General features: G+C 40.0%; 1 long non-coding RNA gene across 1 annotated transcript; it reads left to right on the plus strand.

Annotated features, from left to right (window-relative positions):
* The first annotated feature begins 8,805 nt into the window (after window positions 1–8,805).
* Window positions 8,806–14,777, plus strand: LOC133651507 (uncharacterized). Its single transcript, XR_009826425.1, has 5 exons — window positions 8,806–8,870; window positions 9,914–10,291; window positions 10,430–10,585; window positions 10,712–10,762; window positions 11,294–14,777. It is a non-coding gene; the product is annotated as an uncharacterized LOC133651507 (long non-coding RNA).
* Window positions 14,778–15,373: the final 596 nt, after the last annotated feature.

Below are 15,373 nucleotides of genomic sequence, written 5' to 3' on the forward strand. Positions count from 1 at the left end.
GGTTTCCAAAAAAAAAAAAAAACGACTTCAGCGTTTGTGTGTAGACAGCTCAAACTCTCATAAGGACAATGTAGAAAAAAACTAACTAAAATATCTGAATTTTTAGGACAAATCGCATTTTTGATGGAGTTTTGCCCGTTTTACACGATGATATATGTTTGTAGAAAGGGAGTGTGATCAGCGCGCTTGCAGGGGTAAAGGTCACCACCTCTGTCCATGGTGCTGAAAACAGAGCGCCATCAGATGAGGGCGTGGCATGTGCTGACGGCGAGACACAGCTGACAGATGATTAGATTGCACAGGTGGTACGTGCTAATCTAATCATCTGTAGTCTTTAACAGTGAGCGGCCGGGTGCAGGAGGAGAAGGAGGATTGGAGCGACTGAAAAGTCAACAAGAAAGTATCTATTGGAGAACTGCGAAAACATATTAAAACCCTGTCAACTCTGCGCAACTGGCTTCCATTGTGAATCTGTGAGACTGTTAGCAGACAAAGCTTACAATGTTATTTTTGTTTCATCTGACATCACATGGACAAAGATAAGAAAAGTTCTGGGGTCAGATGTAACAAAAATTGAGCTGTTTGGCCACAATACCCAGCAATATGTTTGGAGGAGAAAAGGTGAGGTCTTTAATCCCAGGAACACCATCCCTACTGTCAAGCATGGTTGTGGTAGTGTTATGCTCTCGGCCTGTTTTGCTGCCAATGGATCAGGTGCTTTAAATGGGACAATGAAAAAGGAGGATTACCTCCAAATTCTTCAGGACAACCTAAATTCATCAGCCCGGAGGTTGGGTCTTGGGCGCAGTTGGGTGTTCCAACAGGACAATGACCCCAAACACACGTCAAAAGTGGTAAAGGAATGGCTAAATCAGGCTACAATTATGGTTTTAGAATGACCTTCCCAAAGTCCTGACTTTGTGGACAAAGTGCCGAAGAAACAAGTCCATGTCAGAAAACCAACACATTTAGCTGAACTGCACCAATTTTGTCAAGAGGAGTGGTCAAGCAGAAGCTTGTGGATGGCTACCAAAAGCGCCTTATTGCAGGGAAACTTGCCAAGGGACATGTAACCAAATATTAACATTGCTGTATGTATACTTTTGACCCAGCAGATTTGCTCACATTTTCAGTAGACCCATAATAAATTCATAAAAGAACCAAACTTCATGAATGTTTATTGTGACCAACAAGTAAAAAGTTAAAGTTAAAGTACCAATGATTGTCACACACACACTAGGTGTGGCAAAATGATTCTCTGCATTTGACCCATCACCCTTGATCACCCCCTGGGAGGTGAGGGGAGCAGTGAGCAGCAGCAGTGAGCAGCAGCAGTGAGCAGCAGCGGTGGCCGCGCCCGGGAATCATTTTTGGTGATTTAACCCCCAATTCCAACCCTTGATGCTGAGTGCCAAACAGGGAGGTAATTTTTATAGTCTTTGGTATGACTCGGCCGGGGTTTGAACTCACAACCTACCGATCTCAGGGCGGACACTCTAGACTCTCACAATATGAAGTTAGGACCCGGGGGTGAACCACTTCTGTTTGCACCAACCGGTGACGTCTTGGTGCTCCGACCTGTCTACATACAAGAGGAGCCCCCTGCTGACCACCCTATGGACCAGACTCTCACATGTTGAAGTCGGGACCCTGGGGTGAACCGCTCCTCTGTGCATCAGTTGGTGACGTTTCGGCGCTGCTGACTTCTCTACATACAAGAGGATCCCCTGCTGACCACCTTATGGACTGGACTCTTACATTATGAAGTCCGGACCCCGGGGTGGACCACTCCTCTATGCATCAATCGGCGACGTCTCGGTGCTCCGACCTGTCTACATACAGGAGGATCCCCTGCTGACCACCCTATGGACTGGACTCTCACATTATGAAGTCGGGACCCGGTCAGGACCACTTCTCTTTGCACCAACCTTTGACGTCTCGGTGGCCCGACCTGTCTACATAAAAGTAGAGCTCCCTGTTGACCTCCCTATGGACTGGACTCTCACATTATGAAGTCGAGACCCGGGGGTGGACCACTTCTGTTTGCACCAACCGGTGACATCTCGGTGCTCCAACCTGTCTACATACAAGAGGATCCCCCTGCTGACCTCTCTATAGACTGCACTCTCACATTATAAAGTCGGGACCTGGGGGTTGACCACTTCTCTTTGCACCAATCGGTGACTTTTCGGTGCTCCGGCCTGTCTACATAGAAGAAGAACCCCCTGCTGACCTCCTTATGGACTGGACTCTCACATTATTAACCGTATCCATTCGGCATCCATTGCACCGGGTAACCAATGGGGGGTTGGGGGGTTCCCCACATCTGCGGTCCCTTCCAAGGTTGCTCATTGTCCCATTGGGTTAAGTTTTTTTCTTGCCCTAATGTGGTATGTGTAGCTCTTTGAGGCATTTGTGATTAAGCGCTGTATAAGTCAACTTTGATTGATTGATCACAGTAAATCGGCCATATGTGATGTATTGTTGGACGTTTCTATGTAGCATGTGGTACGCTCTACGTCGCGAGCAATAGCGTCTGTGTTTCCTCTTCATCCACCGTGCTTGAAAGTTGCAGAAAGAGTGCATATTTTCCCATAAGTTGTTTATATTTAGACAAGGCAAGAACAAAAATAGCTTTTGTGATCTTGATTTCCGACCTCGTAACCGGAACGCTCACAACTCGGCTAGGACGTCATTCCCAGCCCTGATTTCCAACTTCCGAGGTAAATGGAACGCACCATTCTTTTCTGGGCACATTGATTTCACAAAAGGCATAGCAACTAACGCTACTTCCATCAACAATAACACTTGGGATGAGTACTGAATTTGATACTTTTATAGGCACCGACTCCAAATTCGATATAAAGCGGCCCAAAGTTACAAAGTTACACAATTTTCGATAAAACGTGATGGTGCCATTGACCTCGAGTTTTCGCCCTTTTAAATGGCGGTGTGGTGGCCAGTAGACTCGGGTGTAGGACTAGCTTAGGGCTGGGTGATATGGAGCGAAACTATATCCCGAAATATTTAGTCCGAATGGCGGTATACGGTATGTACCGGTATCTTAAAAACGTGCAAAGGGCTGAAGGTTGCCTAAGTGTTTTACGGCTAGACAACCAGTGTTCAGAGTACTCAGATTACTTTTGTTGTAAGTAGTAACGTAACATGTTGTTTATTCTTATAAAGTAATTAGTTAGCCGTTATGTCAAAGCAGTTTTTTGTTAATTTTGTTTATTGATGTTAGTTTTATAGCCTAGATGGCGCTTGTACTCACTCACTGCGGCGAAGGCCGCTGGCTGTTCAGTTTGTAAGTACTCTTCAGCCAACCAACCGCTATTCCAGGGTAGTCCGCATGGGCTATGGGGACAAGCACTTTCAAGCCGAGGAGTAGCTAAACATTTGACACGCTGAGCAAGCGGCAGAGAGGAGCTATTGCTAGCTGCTGTGCTAAGTCACTAACAGAAGTTAACAACATAAGCATGTGAGGTTAGTGATAAAGTCGCTACAAGGAGAGATAAAGGTTCTCAAGAAATGTTTTAAATAATAGCCAAATGCAGTCGCTGACCAAGGCATTGCATTACTCCAGAGTCGAGAAGTCGACACCGGAGCCGCCATATTCTTCTGAAAGGTTTGTTGTGTTGCATCGTAGTGTGTCTGAGAAGCCAACGTAAACACGCAATGGGTGGGATTGAGCCTGAAGGAATGCCCTGTGCTGAGAAGAGCAAACGGCTTTAACAAAGGCAGATCAAAAGATAGAGGTATGGCGGTATTGTCTCAAATATATACCGCTTTCTACAATATATCGGTATTAACTGTAATACCGGTATACCGCACAGTCCTAGACTAGCTATTATGCTTAATCTTTTGTGTGTCTTAGCTGGCTCACCGTAGCTTGTATGTCGTTTTGGGCTGCTACAAACTGGGCTAGTTCGCTCTATACCGCATCTAAAGTTACAAAGTTACTCTGCCCTAACTGGTAGACACCTTCCTCTAGCAGAGACAATCTCTCCATGAGAAGGGTGCAAGAAGGGGTTCCTCGGACAGGGGCTAGCTTAGCTCCGCTAGCTGAAAGTAAAGCAGTGAAACATTGGAAAAGGGCTAAAGAAGGCTAGAAACTATTTGGAAGCACACAAAATAGAAGGATAGCACTTTGACGACAGGACAGTTGAAACAACAGCAGCAGTCGGTACTTTGTCGGAAGAAACTGGGTGTTACGAAAGAGAAATAACAAAATATGGACCCAGTGATGTCCACACCTACTGTGGATAGTGCCTTTCCCGTTCAGTGACGTGGGAGCACAAGCCACCATTCAAGTTGCGTCTGGTTTGGGGGTCATTTTATTGGATTATTTCGAAAAGAAAAGGATCCAAAACAGGGATTTCTACATAGTGCAATCTTGGGAATACCGCGATCTGTATTTTATGGACCGCAAGGACCGACTTGTATCGGACTTTGAGTGAACTGGGTGTCGATTCACGTAAAATCAAAAGGTGGCATATTTTGATACCTTTGTTGCACGTGACGTCACGTCCGGTTGTAGACGAAACACCGGCTCACGTAAACGATCAGTCAAGCAGCACTCAGAAAAACACAAAAAAGTATGGTATACCGGTATTAGTACAGTACCGCAGTACTAATGAATCATATTTGGTACTATACCGCCTCTGGAACGTACCGGTTCCGCACCCCCCTGCCCCGCGCCCGCGTCATCGTCAAGTCGTGTCATTGCTGGTTTACGAGCAGAGGAGCATGTTCGGCAGCACACAATCACAGAGTACTTACAAACAGACACAATGTGTAGACAGAAAAGGGAGAACGGACGCATTTTGGCTTAAAAACTAAAGATAAAGGTGAAACTATAACACTGAAACACCCACAGGAAGAGGTGCTTTAAAACATGGCTAGCTAGCTAGCGGCTAACGTCCATCCGCCGTCGGCAGTGTTTTAGCTACTTCTAAATCACTAATCCTGGTCTCCATGGTGACAAATAAAGTAAGTTTCTTACAAGTATCATTATCACTGCCGGACGAGGAATAGCTAAACATGCTTCACTACACACCGTAGCTCACCGGCATCAAAATATAAACAAACGCCATGGATGTATCTACACCTGAAATCCACTGTAATGATACCTAGTAGAGGAGCGTATCTAGTCGATAATACTATGATCACATCAATATTTTTTGGCATCACAACATATTTTTTTAAATTTTTTTAAGTTATATTATATTTATAAAGTTAGAAAATATGTCCCTGGACACATGATGACTTTGAATATGACCAATGTATGATCGTGTAACTACTTGGTATCGGATTGATACCTAAATGTGTGGTATCATCCAAAACTATTGTAAAATATCCAAACAACAGAAGAACAAGTGATTATTACATTTTAACAGAAGTGTAGATAGAACATGTTGAAAGAGAAAATAAGCAGATAATAATAGTAAATGAACAAGTAGATTAATAATTCATTTTCCACCACTTTCCTTAATAATGTTGACAAAATAATAGAATGATAAATGACACAATATGTTACTGCATACGTCAGAAGCTAAATTAGGAGCCTTTGTTTGTTTACTTACTACCTAAAGACAAGTTGTCTTGTATGTTCACTATTTTATTTAAGAACAAACTTGCAATAAGAAACATATGTTTAATGTACTCTAAGATTTTCTGTTAAAATAAAACCAATAATGCAATTTTTTGTGATCCCCTTTATTTAGAAAATGACCGAAAAGTATCGAAATATATTTTGGTACCGGTACCATAAAGTTTTAGCACTTTTTCAAAATGAGCGAGCTTGATGCTAATTTTGGATTTCCGTAGACAGGTTGCTATTAGCATTTGCGATTTTACATGGCTCCACCTTCAAATTTGGTAATGAAAATAAATGTTGCAATCAAACAACTGCTGTGTTATAAGCACAATACTTATAGTTTGTCCTTGACATTTTCCCAACTGATTACAACTATTGTTAAAGTCCCAATATCTTTTATCGGCACACCTAAAAGTCATGCTTCTGTGCATCTCTGCAGGGGATGTCTGTGGTTGCACGGTTACGGCCCACTTGTCAAAATACCCAAAGAGGAAGATACCGGACGTGTTCCTCATCCTGACGCCGTGTCATCAGTGTGAATTATTTCACCACAGTGGACCCATAAAGGAGTATCATCCTGGAATGAAAAGCGTAGACATACAGTAAGTTATTATGTGACACATCACAAAGACTGATTCTGTTTTTTCCCCTCGATGCCTACTGCTGTATTTCATGCAGACTGACACAGAATGTGATTGGTAATTGATAACTGGCCATCACGCCGAGCAAAGTTGCCTGCTCACTTACGAAACTTGCTCGCTGCCCCCGGGGACGGGTGTAAACTATAGAGTGCGAAAAAAAGGGGAAGATGTGCGACGCAATAAAACGGAAGCTCATTCGACAAATCTTCTCAGGAATATTACCGCTGGATGAAAAACACAAAGATTTGAGATTTGCAGTACGTGTTAACGCTTTATTTATTGTTGTAGCAGAGTGGTTCCTCTGTATAGACCATATAGGGTAGGGGTGCCCAAAAAACAGAGAGAGAGAGACTATATATATATATGTATGTATGTATATCTGTATATGTGTGTGTGTATACTATATATATATATATATATATATATATATATATATATATATATATATATATATATATATATAGCTGTATATATGTGTACGTATGTACATATGTATGTAGGTATATGTATGTATGTATCTATGTATACATGTGTATACACACACATACATACATACATACATACATATATATTTAAACATATGTATATATATATTTAAACATATATATATATATATATATATATATATATATATATATATATATATATATATATATATATATATATATATATATATATATATATATATATATATATATATATATAACAATTCAATTTTCAAATCAACGTCAAAACCCAACATTGATTAAACGTCCTCAGAAAGCATGTTGTTTCAATATTGTATTTGTGTTGTAGAATATTGGTTGAAAAATGACCAAATTTCAATGGTTAAATCAACGCCAGAACCCAACATTTAATAAACGTTGTCAAAAAGCTGTTGTTTCAACGTTGTATTTGTGTTGTAGAATATTGGTTGGAAAATGACACATTTCAATTTTCAAATCAACGTCAGAAACCAACATTGATTAAACGTCCTCTATAAGAATGTTGTTTCAATATTGTATTTGTGTTATAGAATTTTGGTTGAGAAATGACCAAATTTCAATGGTCAAATCAACGTCACAACCCAATTTTGATTAAACGTTGTCAAAAAGCATGTTGTTTCAACGTTGTTTTTGTGTTGTAGAATATTGGTTGGAAAATGACAAATGTCAATTTTCAAATCAATGTCAGAACCCAACATTGATTAAACGTCGTCAAAAAGCATGTTATTTCAACGTTGGGATTGTGTTGTAGAATATTAGTTTAAAAATTACCAAATTTCAATGGTTAAATCAATGTCAGAACCCAACATTTAATAAACGTTGTCAAAAAGCATGTTGTTTCAACGTTGTATTTGTGTCGTAGAGGAGTATTAGGCCCTAATATATATATCATGATGCAGTACCCAGCAGGGACAACGTTGAGAACTTGTTGAATCAGGTCCTGATGGTGTGCAACTCAAATATAACGTTGGAACATCATGCTTTTGGACGACGTTTAATCAATGTCAGGTTGTTACATTTATTTGACCATTGAATTTTGGTCATTTCCCAAACAATATTCTACGACACAAATACAACGTTCAAACAACATGATTTTTGACAACGTTTATTAAATGTTGGGTTCTGGCCCGGTACCGGTCCGCGGACCGATTGGTACCGGGCCCGCGCAAGAAATAAAAAAAAAATTAAAAAAAAAAAAATTAAATTAAATCAACATATAGTGTTGCAATTGCCTTTTCTCTCATGGAAACAAACAAACATTTTATGAGAAAAGACGGCAACAGCGCTACTTGTGACAATTGTAAGGCTGCTATTTCATCTGAAGGACATGCGAGCAATAGACTGAAACATTTGAACACACAGCATGCAATAACTATAACTGAAAGTGGCGTTTTTAACCGCTCCTTTCTCATCCCAGCAGCAGTAATGCTAGCACGTCATCTGACTACAACAGGTACTAACTAAAACCTATCTCATGTTAGCGCTATCATTAATATGTATCTATTATTATCTTATTTAGATTACGTCTGCTGCTTTGTGGTCAAAAGCTTGCACCCATTTGCTACAGTAGACACTCCTGATTTTCGGTAGGTGAATGTTCAATTTTAGTCAGAGGAAAGTTGCATGTTTTCCGCTCTCAGTCATTACATTACACAGGTGAAACTCTTAAAATAGAATATTGTGTACAAGTCCATTCATGTCAGCAATTAACTTCAAATGTGAACAGTTTTGAAAACTTAACATTTTCTGAGATTTTCAATTCAAAGTTTTCATCAACTGTTAGCCACAATCATCAATTCTAACCAATAAAGACGTACACTGTAAAAACTCTTTCAGTGGTATTGTCCATTTTACTTTATTTTTAAAAGTATATTTATTCCAATAAATCAATTTATTTTATTTTTATACTTTTTGAGTTATCTATAAGTAAAAAGTGTGAATATTTTCGTAACTTAATTTTTTATGTGATATAATTAATTTTATTGGACTTCCAACATAAATTGATTTAGCAAAACTCAGTTGAAAGGTTTATATCAGACCTAAAACGTCAGGCCCCGCCCACCTGCATGCAGCTGTCGAAGAACAAGCCCAGACACGTCTCTTCACGGAGCCCAAGGAAAACACTTTACCGGACTCATCACTCATGTAAGTAACAGTTTATATTGTTAAAAGTCAGTGTTTGCCAGGATTGAAATGTATACATTTTCAAAAGCATGGCTCAACGTTATATTTAGTTTGCTACTTTTCCCGCCGACCGCCATTTCGAATTTGCTCTTACCTCCAACAGCTCATTAACTTCAACCAAACATTGTTATAGCTGTGCAGTTTATAATTAGCGTTTTATTTGTGTGGTAGTTTAATATTTTATTCTTCAGTTTATAAGCAGCCACATTACAGCTGCTTCACTAGCTTGCATTAAAAGTTGCTAGCAGCTAGCTAGATAGCTCCCCTCAGACCTGCTGTCCATGCACAGTCTTAGGCAAAACGCTACTCTTGTAAGAATAACACCCATTGTGTAAGTCTCAATCTCAACATCCCCCCCCCCCCCCCCCCCCAAAATCTCACCAGTAGTCACTATTTAAAGCAGGGGTCCCCAAACTACGGCCCGCGGGCCGGATCCGGCCCCCCAGCATCCAAAATCTGGCCCACAAATGTTTTTATTTATTTATTTTTTTTAAATCTTTCCTTTCTAATCCATTTTCTACCACTTGTTACTCTTGGTGTCTCCTAGTCGCTCAGGCAAATCATATTGTCTAAAAATGAATTTTCCCACCGATAACGTGACAATGTTAATGTTGATGAACATCAATGTTAATTGATGTTAAATGACAAAACGGATTATAAAGACAATGTATGTGTGTATATATATATATATACACAGCCTGGCCCCCGGCCACATTTTTTATCCCCAATGCGGCCCCCGAGTCAAAAAGTTTGGGGACCCCTGATTTGAAGGGTCATTTTTCAAAATTTTCTTCCGTGGGGGGCATGCCCCGGACCACCCTACTGTTGCTAGGTTACCAACTTAGACCACCGCGGCTACAAAAAATCCAGCGGAAACACTGCAATTGAGTATATTAGGGTGTAAAAAAAAACATATATAAAGGGCTCTCATCAGGCTTATATATCCAAGACGTTAGACATGAACCATAACTACTCTTTTTTTTTCTCTCTCTCTACAATGACAGATGGGATGGCCCTGTAAATTGTGCAGCACTGTTGTGCCAACCAAGAGTGATTTTTAAAGCATTACAGACTGCACCATGGGACCTTTGGACACAGCCATGCCTTGCCTTGCATTCATATAGGTTGCCCATGCTCTTTTAAATGCTGGAGTTCCCTTCGCTCTCGTCTGTCAAGATACCACCCAGAAGTCAAATTCCTCAACTCACCTCAAGTAAGTCCTTCATTCACCTGCCCTCTGTGTAAAAGGACTGTGCCAGGAGCATCAATGATATGATGGCCAGAACGTATACAGTTGGAGAAGACAGGAAGTTGTTGCCAAGTCTCCTGCTGGGGTGGCAGAATTTAAAGAAAGATGGCCTGCCCTCTTCGAACCATTCCAGGTAAATGATTTATCATTCTATTTTTCCTGACCAAGTTTCCATTGTGACTTGGACATGACATACTAGACTCACTTTTTGCCTGAAAATTTATACGAAAACCCTTAATATCAGTAACGGTCAACATTTGCTGTCTTACAGATTAATGAAGAGTTCCGAAGGTGCACTGCTGTTCCACTGGAATCAACATTTATGTCTCAGCTGGACAGGTACACTCCGAAACTCCTGGAGCTCTTCAGTGCAAAAGGTGGCGTGACTGGTCAGCGCATCAAGAACTTGTTGATGGAACTGATACAGGTGGGTTAAAAGTGGTTAAAAAAGTTTAAAACTGAATCTGTAATCATGCTCTAATAACGATATCACAGATTTGGAGTAAAATTGCCAACAAAATTCATTTATTTATTCTTCTTCTATTAACTCTAGGACCCAAGTGCCTCTGCAGTGATGAAGAGAGATGTGACTCTGTGATGCTGTGTAAGTATTGTTTAAAAGCAGGTTTGGATCAGTCTGATGTACAAGCTTAAATTTGGTTTACTTATGTGAACTGACTGAACCAGCAGTTGTCAGGTGGAGGTCGAGCATGCAGCTAGTTGGCAGGAGCCCCAGTATAGCCAATTAGCATAGCACCACAGAGTGATGCCTTTCTGTCTTGTGTTTCTGTTTGCCCTAAAAAAAGCAATGCAAACAAAAAATACTCCCCTTAAACAAGCATTAAAACATTTACTCTATATATATATATAACTTATTACTGTTTGTTTGTTTGTTTTAATTTCTGGTGGTTCTATTCAGGTTTTTTATATGAAAATTAAAAATGCCAATAAAAAGCATGTGGCTGGAAATGCATCTATTGTACCAAGTTTAATGTACAAGATCTCAAATTAGAATTCAAAAGTTTTCAAAAAGGCCTTCACGAAAGTAATCATTATCTGGATTAAATCACACAACTTATATTAAATATAAAATTAGATGTTTGTTTTTTTAAATTACTGTTTTTGTATCTCAAAGGGAACTGCAGAGACCACTGTTCATGAGGACCTGGAAATGAAGAATATGAGCATCTACATCTGTTGTGAGCCAAATGTAGTAGGAATCATCATTGAGGGAGTACCAGTCCTTACTCATCTTGGAAACCTGGCCAAAGCATGCTGCCTACTTCTGGGGTTGACGTATGCACTTAATCTTGAGTATCCATCCAAACTTTCCAAAACATTTGAGGTGTTTCAAAGACTTTTTCCGGGACTCGACACACATGCGCCCAAAACCAACCCCCAAATTCATGACTCTCAAAAACAAGCTTCTAGCTTAGGCAGTGAGCCATGACTGTCAGCTTGCACGTTTGAACAGCTATTTTCTTGTGTCTGCTCAAAATCATTATACATTGTTCATTGAGTGGAATTCTTCAGAATGTTGTAACGGTTTGTCCTGTCCAGGTTTTATACAAAGCTCCAGGTCATCGTTTCTGGTATGTAAATTAAGTTTTTTTTAATGTTTTATACACTAAATTGCCCCACTGTGAAGCTCCAGCTGGTCAGAAGGAGGGATGTTTTTTACATTGATTTTTTTCAATTTGTTGGCTTTTTCTGTAAACGCAACTTAATCTTTTTGCATAAATCGAAATGCATATTATTAAGTTCTACTTACTCAAAATACCAATTAGTTGACTAAACTAACAAAAATTGCTTGGAAAATGTTGCCTTATTTTTATTGAGTTAGATCTAAGCAACAGTTTTTACAGTGTACAACATATCTCACCTTGCATGTTATATGTTAATATATCATGGTACTAAATGTTAAAAATCTCCACATGATTTACACAAAGTTGCCAAAAGTATTTGGCCACCCATCCAAATGATGACCATCAGGTGTCCTAATCACCAAGCACTTAGGCATGGAGACTGTTTCTACAAACATTTGTGGAAGAATGGGCCGCTCTCAGTGATTTCCAGCGTGGAACTGTCATAGGATGCCACCTGTGCAACAAATCAAGTCGTGAAATTTCCTCGCTCCTAAATATTCCAAAGTCAACTGTCGGCTTTATTATAAGAAAAGGGAAGAGTTTGGGAACAACAGCAACTCAGCCATGAAGTGGTAGGCCACGTAAAATGACAGAGAGGGGTCAGCATATTGCAAATACTTTCTGCACAGTCAGTTGCTACAGAGCTCCAAACTTCATGTGACCTTCCAATTAGCCCACGCACAGTACGCAGAGAGCTTCATGGAATGGGTTTCTATGGCCGAGCAGCTTTATCTAAGCCATACATCAACAAGTCCAATGCAAAACGTCGGATGCAGTGGTGTAAAACATGTCGCCACTGGACTCTAGAGCAGTGGAGACGCGTTCTCTGGACTGATGAATCACGCTTTTCCATCTGGCAATCTGATGGACCAGTCTGGGTTTGGAGGTTGCCAGGAGAACGCTACATTTCGGACTGCATTGTGCCGAGTGTGACATTTGGTGGAGGAGGAATTATGGTAACGGGTTGTTTTTCAGGAGTTGGGCTTGGCCCATTAGTTCCAGTGAAAAGAGCTTTGAATGCTCCAGAATACCAAAGCATTTTGGACAATTCCATGCTCCCAACCTTGTGGGAACACTTTGGAGCGAGCCCCTTCCCTTTCCAACATGACCGTGCAACAGTGCACAAAGCAAGGTCCATAAAGACATGGATGACAGAGTCTGGTGTGGATGAACTTGACTGGCCTGCACAGAGTCCTGATCTGAACCCGATAGAACACCTTTGGGATGAATTAGAACGGAGAATGAGAGCCAGGCCTTCTCGACCAACATCAGTGTGTGACCTCACCAATGCACTTTTGGAAGAATGGTGGACAATTCCTATAAACACACTCCGCAACCTTGTGGACAGCCTTCCCAGAAGAGTTGAATCTGTAATAGCTGCAAAAGGTATACTGACATCATATTGAACCCTATGAGTTAGGAATGGGATGGCACTTCAAGGTCATGTGTGAGTCAAACTAAACAAAATTGATGCTAATCCACCTTTTGGTTTTTTTTAAAGAACCAAATCTTTAAGCAGAATCAAAAGCGAAATTGGAAAAATCTTATTAGTTCCCATCCCTAGACTTCACTAAAACATCCCTCAGTAGATGTTTTTTGTTTGTTTGTTTTTTTGTTAGTTTTATTTGACCAAGTACTGAAAACGTTCTCGCCCACATTGAGAAATGTAACCTTGAGAAGCGAGAGGTGAGGATCATTCCAAAGAAACGCTTGGTTATTTCTCTTATTTTGAAAGGATGCTGACAAAGCCAACTGAGTTATGCAGGTGAGGGAAGGCACATTCACGCGCGTTAAAGCCTCAAAGCTCTGCACTGGGTTGAACTGCAAAGACCCTTCACTTTCCTCGCTTTGTGCCATGAATACATTTTGTGTGCGAGAGGGGAACAGAAGTTGAATAGAGAAGTGCTCTGCCTGTTTTTATACCACACATAATAATATCCTCTTTTTATTGAAGTAAATAGGATTTTTATTTTGTTACAGCGCCAACGCACTTGTGTTGGGTTTCACTTTGTGCTTTTGTCGGCTTTAATGATTTCTGGACATACTCAGAACTTTATTAAAAAACGCTCATCCTCATTTTTGGGCGGTGGATAAAAAACTGGTTGAATATTTCAAACATTAGAGGAGTAGTTCTCAAATAGTGGAAGGGTGAGGATTTAAGTGTTGAGATGAATCCTAATTCACATCTTTAGCCCTGGTCTTAAACCAATTGTAGTCCCGACCACGCATCTTGAACAAGATGGCTGAGCTGAAAGCACATAAATGAAAGTAATTACCGTATTTTTCGGACTATAAGGTGGACTTAAAATCCTTTCATTTTCCTTATAACCCGGTGTGCCTAATGTAAGGAATAATTTTGGTTGTGCTTACCCACCTCGAAGCTATTTTATTTGGTACAATGTGAAATGATAAGTGTGAACAGTAGATGGCAGTCACACATAAGAGATACGGGTAGACTGCAATACGATGGCAGTCACACATACGAGATATGTGTAGACTGCAATATGATGGTAGTCACACATAGGAGATACGTGTAGACTGCAATATGATGGCAGTCACACAAGAGATACATGTAGGCTGCAATATGATGGCAGTCACACATAAGAGATATGTGTAGACTGCAATATGATGTACCGTCACACATAAGGGATACGTGCAGACTGCAATATGACGGCAGTCACACGTAAAATATTCGTTTAGACTTCAATGTGACGGCAGTCACACATAAGAGATACGTGTAGACGGTAATATGATGGCAGTCACACCTACGAGATATGTGTAGACTGCATTAAGATGGCAGTCACACATAAGAGATTTGTTTAGACTGCAATATGACGGCAGTCACACATACGAGATATGTGTAGACCAGGGGTCACCAACCTTTTTGAAACCAAGGGCTACTTCTTGGGTACTGATTAATGCGAAGGGCTACCAGTTGGATACACACTTAAATAAATTGCCAGAAGACGCCAATTTGCTCAATTTACCTTTAACTCTGTTATTATTAATAATTAATGATATTTATCTTTGTGGAAACACTGATCATCTTAATGATTTATCACAATAAATATATATACAAACAGATAAATATCAATATGCAACACTTTATTTTTTTATTTTCTCTAAGTGCACATTTTTCAAATTGAACATTTTCAAATGATCACTTCTAAGACAGTCTTGTGAAATCACAATATCCCATTTTAACTAGCTAGCCACTAACATTTTTTAACAAATCATGAATTACTTTGCACCATGTTTGTACAAATAATAACTCATGTAAAATACAAAAGTAAACTCTCAAATTTTTAAATCATGTCACACTTTGAACTGGACACCAAATCTGTTATCTGTTTCTTTGTCAGTTAGTGGGAAGCCTGGCATTGCATGCTGTTAACTAGTGTGTTGTACTCTGGTGTGTAACTTGACACTGCAAATCTGAGTGAGTCTTGCAGATGTGCATCAGTGAGGCGTGTTCTGTGTTTGTTCTTGATGAAGTTCATGTCAGAAAAGGCTGATTCACAAAGATAAGATTTTTCCTCATTGTTTGCGGAACCTTCTTAATCTTTTGG

Source organism: Entelurus aequoreus, linkage group LG06 (assembly GCF_033978785.1).
Source record: "Entelurus aequoreus isolate RoL-2023_Sb linkage group LG06, RoL_Eaeq_v1.1, whole genome shotgun sequence".
Taxonomy (NCBI): Eukaryota; Metazoa; Chordata; class Actinopteri; order Syngnathiformes; family Syngnathidae; genus Entelurus; species Entelurus aequoreus.